The following is a 6,827-nucleotide window of genomic DNA, read 5'->3' as shown; positions in this document are numbered from 1 at the left end:
CACGCAGCCAGGAGAAAGCCATGTGAGTGAGAGGTGCTTCAGAACACGCAGCCAGGAGAAAGCCATGTGAGTGAGAGGTGCTTCAGAACACGCAGACAGGAGAAAGCCATGCGAGTGAGAGGTGCTTCAGAACACGCAGACAGGAGAAAGGAATTATAATTATTATATTCAGTAAAACGGCCACTGGCCGCAAAAGGCATGGCTTTTTTTAGGGGGCATTACGGCCACGCTAGGGGGATTCCGCCAGGAAATTCGAGGCATTATCAATTGCTTGTCAAATGGTGAATGACAGACTGATGAAGTGTGTGCAGCCTGCGCAAGAAACAGAGCAGAGCTCATGCCTTTCATGAAACTTTTTTCAAATCATCATTAGAGTCGCATCATGCAGCCATAGAATAGATTAAAAATCAAAACATACAGTGCCTTCTGAAAGTGTTCAGACCCCTTGACTTTTTCCACATTTTGTTACGTTACAGCCTTATTCTRAAATGGATTAAAAAAATAATAATTCTCAGCAATCTACACACAATACCCCATAATGACAAAGTGAAAACAGGTTTTTAGAAATTGTTGCAAATGTATTAAAAATAAAAAACAGAAATACCTTATTTACATAAGTATTCAGACCCATTGCTATGAGACTTGAAAATGAGCTCAGGTGCATCCTGTTTCCATTGATCATCCTTGAGCTGTTTCTCAACTCAAATCAAATCAAAGTTTATTTGTCACGTGCGCCGAATACAACAGGTGTAGACCTTACAGTGAAATGCTTACTTACAGGCTCTAACCAATAGTGTGGAAAAAAAGGTATGTGTGTGTGTGTGTGTGTGTGTGATGGCCCAATGCTGCTTTGGTTGAAAGGGAGGAAGGGGTGAATGTTCTGTGTTATGATGGTGGTGGTAGCTACAGAAAGATAGTTTGAGTATGGCGATTTGGAGGCTCCACTCTCAGCAGTGTCTCAGGCTAGAATGGATCATATTGGAGAGTAAGGGGTTGCTCTACAAGCAGATGTGGCCTATCTGAACTCTCTGACCTCATGAGTTCACTGAGGGGATGCCTCTACCAAACCATACACAAACACAACGGGCTCTAGCTAGCATGTTTTCTGCCCTAATCTCGGAGACCCGGAACCAAAATATCCCGTAATGCATCAGCTAGTCACAGATGTTGGAAGGGACTTTCCACGTCATTTCAATTGAAATTACATAGATGTTGAATTGACATCTAGCTGCCCAGTGGGGTTAGTTCTGCTTCACCTAACCAACACAACAGCTGGCTAGCTGCATGCTCTACCAAACCAAAAAAATTGGGATCCGCTAGCTAATATCATTACACTTTGGACTGTGCCAGTTCTTAGAGCGAAAGGAGCTGCTTAAGTCCAACAAGCCTAAGAAGCAACGTTATTAGCTCGTAGCTAACTTGAAGCTAACGGCACCTAACTCAATATTTCCGCAGAACATCTCCCACTGACATCAGTACAAGACTTCTGTTACTCAGAGGGTTGTAATTTACCGGCACCACTTATCTCAAGTTAGGATTCGGCCTGAGCATCTTCATGTGACTATTCAGAGAGATACATCACTTAGAGGTCATCCGGGATTCTGTTTTGTGCTATTTATATCAACTCCTTGTCACTTCATTTGTCATGCCAAACAATGAGTTTCAAATTGGCAACAGCACCAAACAGATCTGGGACCAGTTACCTCAAATCCTATTTAAACTAAGTCAAAGTATGACTATTGAGGCCAAACTGTTTAAAGACCCATCTTCTTCATGTCCTCACCACAGGGGGCTGCTGAGGGTGAGGAGGCTTCAAAATAATTGTCTGAACGGAGCAAATGGAATGGCATTAAACACCAGGTTTGATACCATTCACTTATTCCACCTCCAGCCATTACCACAGCCGTCCTCCCAATTAAGGTGTCACAACCTCCTGTGCTCCTTAATGGTGTGTGAAATTATTTCAGCGTTTACTCACTTATAATGACTTGGAATGCTATTGGATAGCTGTACACATTTATGGAGCGCTGCAGCGAATGAATTACATTCCCATTTCACACTACGCTCATATCAGCCGCACTGTAACCCTACTGAGGGAGACAGTGAGGCTGAGCAACACTCTGTATCTCAAATGGCACCCTGTTCCCTATATAGTAGGAATTATTTTGACCAGAGCTCCAAAAGTAGTGCACTCGATAGGGAATAGGCTTGCATTTGGGAATGCACCCTAAACTTACTCTTTGACTGGAATATTACACTGAGGTGGTGCGCAAACATTATTAAGACATCTAAATATGAGTTGGCCGGCGCGCCCCCCAAAAAAAAAACTACCTCAAATTCGTCGGGGGCATGGACTATACAAGTGTCGAAGACGTTTGTTCCACAGGATTTGGCCACATGTTTTCTCCAGATGCGTCCACAGTTGTGTGAAGGTGGCTCGATGTCCTTTGGGTGGTGGCCAAGCTTGATAATACAAGGAAACCTGTTGAGCCGTGAAAAACCCAACAGCCGTTGTTTGCAGTTCTCTACCACAAACCGGTCGCGCCTGGCGAGGTGAGGTGAGGTGAGCGTAATTACCGCCACACCCGGCAGTCACGAAAGTCATGACCGCATCAATTCCACGTGACTGTTATAGTCACGGGGTAACTTAGGCTTCTCTAAGTTCTGGTTGCTGCGGATGGTCATTGTTAGCCTACCAAACTTGCGTAACTGCCTGGTACTCAAGCACTCATTGTCCTCTAATCCTCTGACATCAATGCAAATTGTATTGGAAAAGTCTAATCAAACACTTCATGAGATCCCATGAGCTCATCGTTGCGCAACATTTCTACAGGCTATACGAATTGTGTGAGAAAACAAACAGAGTTTTGATGACACCTTTTATTAAAAAATAGAAGGCTTATCCCGATTTCTATAGGCAGTCACTTCAGGTATATTTATTTCTCAATTCCTAATACTTAGCAACATGCTTCGCATTTAACACCGGAAAATGAACCACGGGAAAAGGCATCCTCTATCGGTATTAAGTGCATAGATGACATTGTATTTCCCTGCTCCTGTTACCAGAGACATTGTGCATGATAATGGTCCATGGGTCTAAATCAAAACTAATTCCACACGATATATTACTTAGTATAGTTAAAGACAAGATTAAATCAGAATAGTCTGATTGGTGACAATCATTAGCCTGTCACTTGCGTGAATTATATTTTTTTTAAGCATAGTCACACACCTCATGTAAGCTAGCCATAGGCCTATATGTTTTGATAAGGTTTGTTATCACAAACTAAAATGTGCCACATTAACTTTCTTAAAATTAAGCAATTAATCGCTTTACAAGGGTGTAGAGCCTAACTGGTATACATACATAAGCAGCGCGTGAGTTTCAAGTTTGGGGAAAGATCATATTTCACCATAAAAATGCATCTTTATAATAAAAGCATTACATGCATAATCACATTTGAGGTCCTTTGGCATGGGTTTTCTCACTAATTGATGCATGTTGGAACTCACGCGATATAGCATGTGTGTGCATCGAGCTTATAATGTGAAGAAATTAGAATAGTTTTCGCAATATTTTAACTAAACGTTCTGATCTGGGTGAATCAGGTTCATTGCTTAAAAAAAAAATGTTTTTGATGTGAGGGTTATCTTAATAGGGACTGTCGCATCCCACACTGTCCCAGACTATATTGGATATTTCTTTCTCACAGAAGGACAAGTTGAGCCAATAGAATAGGTCAAATTTACTTATGGGATGGTAAATGGACATAGGCTAGTGCTTTGCTGTTGTTAGGCCTACTTCATTTGTTGGCTGACAAAAAGTACGAAGTGGACAGGTCGTCCACATAATCTTTCAATATGTGCCTCCTTCGGAATTCGATAAGTGGGCAAGCACAGTTACGTCCCCAAGATGCCCGGTGAGAAGAAACGACGATCAACGGTTGACAGGCATTTGTAATAATATTGAGATACCTGAGAAGCAGCCATGTGAGTGAGAGGTGTTCAGAACACGCAGCCAGGAGAAAACTGTGAGTTGAGAGGGTGTTTCAGAACACGCAGCCAGGAGAAAAGCCAGGTGAGTGAGGAGGTGCTTCAGACCGCTACCAGGAAGAAGCCATGTGATGAGAGGTGCTTCAGAACACCAGCCAGGAAAAGCCATGTGAGTGAGAGGTGCTTCAGAACACGCAGCCAGGAGGAAAGCATGTGAGTGAGAGGTGCTTCAGAACACGCAGCCAGAGAAAGCGCATGTGAGTGAGAGGTGCTTCAGAACCGGCAGGCAGGCAGAAAGCCATGGATGAGAGGTGCTCAGAAACACGCAGACCAGGAGAAAGCCATGCGAGTGAGAGGTGCCTTCAGAACACGCCGACAGGAGAAAGGAATTATAATATTTAAGATTGCAGTAAAACGCCACTGGCCGCAAAGGCATGGCCTTTTTTTTAGGGGGCCATTACAGCCACGCTAGGGGGATTCCGCCAGGAACGGGCATTATCAATTGCTATCTGTCAAATGTTGTGAATTGGACAGCACTGATAAGTGGTGCAGCCTGCGCAGAGAAACAGGGAGCAGAGCTCATGCCTCTTCATTTTGGCAAACTTTTTCAAAGTCATCATTCAGAGGTCGCATCGATGCCAGCCATGAATAGATTAAAAATCAAAAAACCATACAGTGCCTTCTGAAAGTGTTCAGACCCCTTGACTTTTTCCACATTTTTTGTTAGTTACAAGCCTTATTCTAAAATGATAAAAAAATAATAATCTCAGCAATCTACACACAATACCCATAATGGACAAAGTGAAAACAGGTTTTTAGAAATTGTCTGGCAATGAGTGTGTGTATTAAAAAATAAAAAACAGAATACGGGCTTTAGTGTGAGCGGATTAGAGTGATGTGGCATGAGGCGCGATGCTATGAGATTGAAGAGTGTAGCTGCAGTGTGCGAAAGTGCGCCCAGTTTATGCAGTCGCTGTAAGACTTTTGTCGAAGCGTCAGAGATCGAAAGTGCGAGAGAGTTTAGTGTGTCGACGTGGGGGGGCGCGAAACAACAGGGTGTAGACCTGTACAGTGGAAATGCTGACTTACAGGCTTCTAACCAAATACGGTGTGGAAAAAAAGGTATGTTGTGTGTGTGTGGGTGCGCTGTGTGTGGTGTGTGTTGTGTGGTGGTGTGTGTGTGTGTGTGTGGTGTTTGGTGTGTGTGTGGTGTGTGGTTGGGTGGTGTGGTGTGTGGTGTGTGGTGTGTGCGTTGGGTGGGGGTGCGTGTGTGTGTGGATGTTGTGGGTTGTGTAGGTAGGGTAAGTTGAAGAACATGAAAATAAAACTGACAGTAAAGAGAGACATTGAAGAATAACGGGAGGTACGAGCTATATACAGTCAGCGGGTTTAGTCAGGCTGTATTGGAAGGTAGGTGATATACGAGGTAGGTATGGTTAAATTGACTGATGCATATATGATGACCGAGAGTATGCAGAGGCGTAGAGAAAGAGGGGTTGCGGGTGTGGACACAGAGGCAGATAGGGCGCGGTTAGCCAATGTGCGGGGAGCACTGGGTGTCGGCCCAATGTGGAGGTTGTATGTACATGAAGTATAGTTAAGAGGGACGTATGCATGAATGATTATTAAACAGAGGGGTAGCAGGCAGCGTAAAGAGGGGGTTGGGGGGGGGCACACAAGCAAAAAGTGGGGTAGCCATTTGGTGTACTATCAGAGTCTTGGATGGGCGTGGGTGATAGAAAACTGCTTGGAAGAATGCCGTTTTTGTCCGGTAGACTTTTGGCACTGCTGGGTTACACTTGCCATGCGGGCTAGTTAGAGGAAACAGTCTATGACTGGGGGGGCTGGGGGTCTTTGTAAATGTGGTGAGGGGCGCGTGTGCCTTGCTGACACCGCCTGGGGTGTGGTTAGAGGTCCTGGACTGGCAGGCAGCTTGCCGCAGTAGAGTGTACTGTGTTGCCTTACGCACGTACCCTCTGGAAGTGCCTTGCGGTTGGAGCCGAGCAATTGCCGCTTAGCCAGGCATGTGATGCAACCGTCAGATGCTTCTCAATGGTTGCAGCTGTAGGAAACCCTTTTGAGGGGATCTCGGACCCATGCTCAAAATCTTTTTTAGTTTCCTGAGGGGGAATAGGTTTTGTTGTGCCCTCTTCGACGACTGTCGTGGTGTGTTTGGACATTCTAGTTTGTTTTGATGGTGGACACAAGAGAAAGCGTTTTGAAAAAACTCTTCAACCTGCTCCACTACAGCCCCGTTTGATGAGAGATTTGGGCGTGCTCGGTGCTCCGTTTTCCTGTAGTTCACAATCATCTCCTTAGTCTCGGTTACGTTCGAGAGATAGGTTGTTAGCCTGCACCACCCGGCCAGGTCTCTGACCCTCCCTCCCTATGGCTGTCTCGTCGGTCGGTGACTCAGGGCCTACCACTTGTCGTGTGCATCTGGCCAAACTTAAAATGCCTGGGCCATGCATCGTGGTGGAGGTGAACAGGGAGTACAGGAGGGGACTGAGCAGCGCACCTCTGGGGGAGCTCCAGTGTTGAGGATCAGAGTGGCAAGGCTGGTTGCTACCTACCCGTCACCACGCTAGGGGCGGGAAGTCCAGGATTCCAGTTGGCAGAGGAGTCTGTTTAGTCCCAGGTTCCTATAGCTTATTGGAGTGAGCTTTGAGGTACTATAGTGTTGAGCACTGAGCATGGTAGTCAGATGAATAGCAGTCTCACATAGGTGTTCCTTTTTCCAGGTGGAAAGGGCAGTGTGGTGCAATAGAGATGTGCATTCATCTGTGGATCTGTCTGGCGGTATTGCAACATTGGAGTGGGTCTAGGGGTTTCTG

The sequence above is a fragment of the Salvelinus sp. IW2-2015 genome, linkage group LG26, assembly GCF_002910315.2.
Source record: "Salvelinus sp. IW2-2015 linkage group LG26, ASM291031v2, whole genome shotgun sequence".
Classification (NCBI taxonomy): domain Eukaryota; kingdom Metazoa; phylum Chordata; class Actinopteri; order Salmoniformes; family Salmonidae; genus Salvelinus; species Salvelinus sp. IW2-2015.
Note: the sequence above shows the minus strand (reverse complement) of the source record.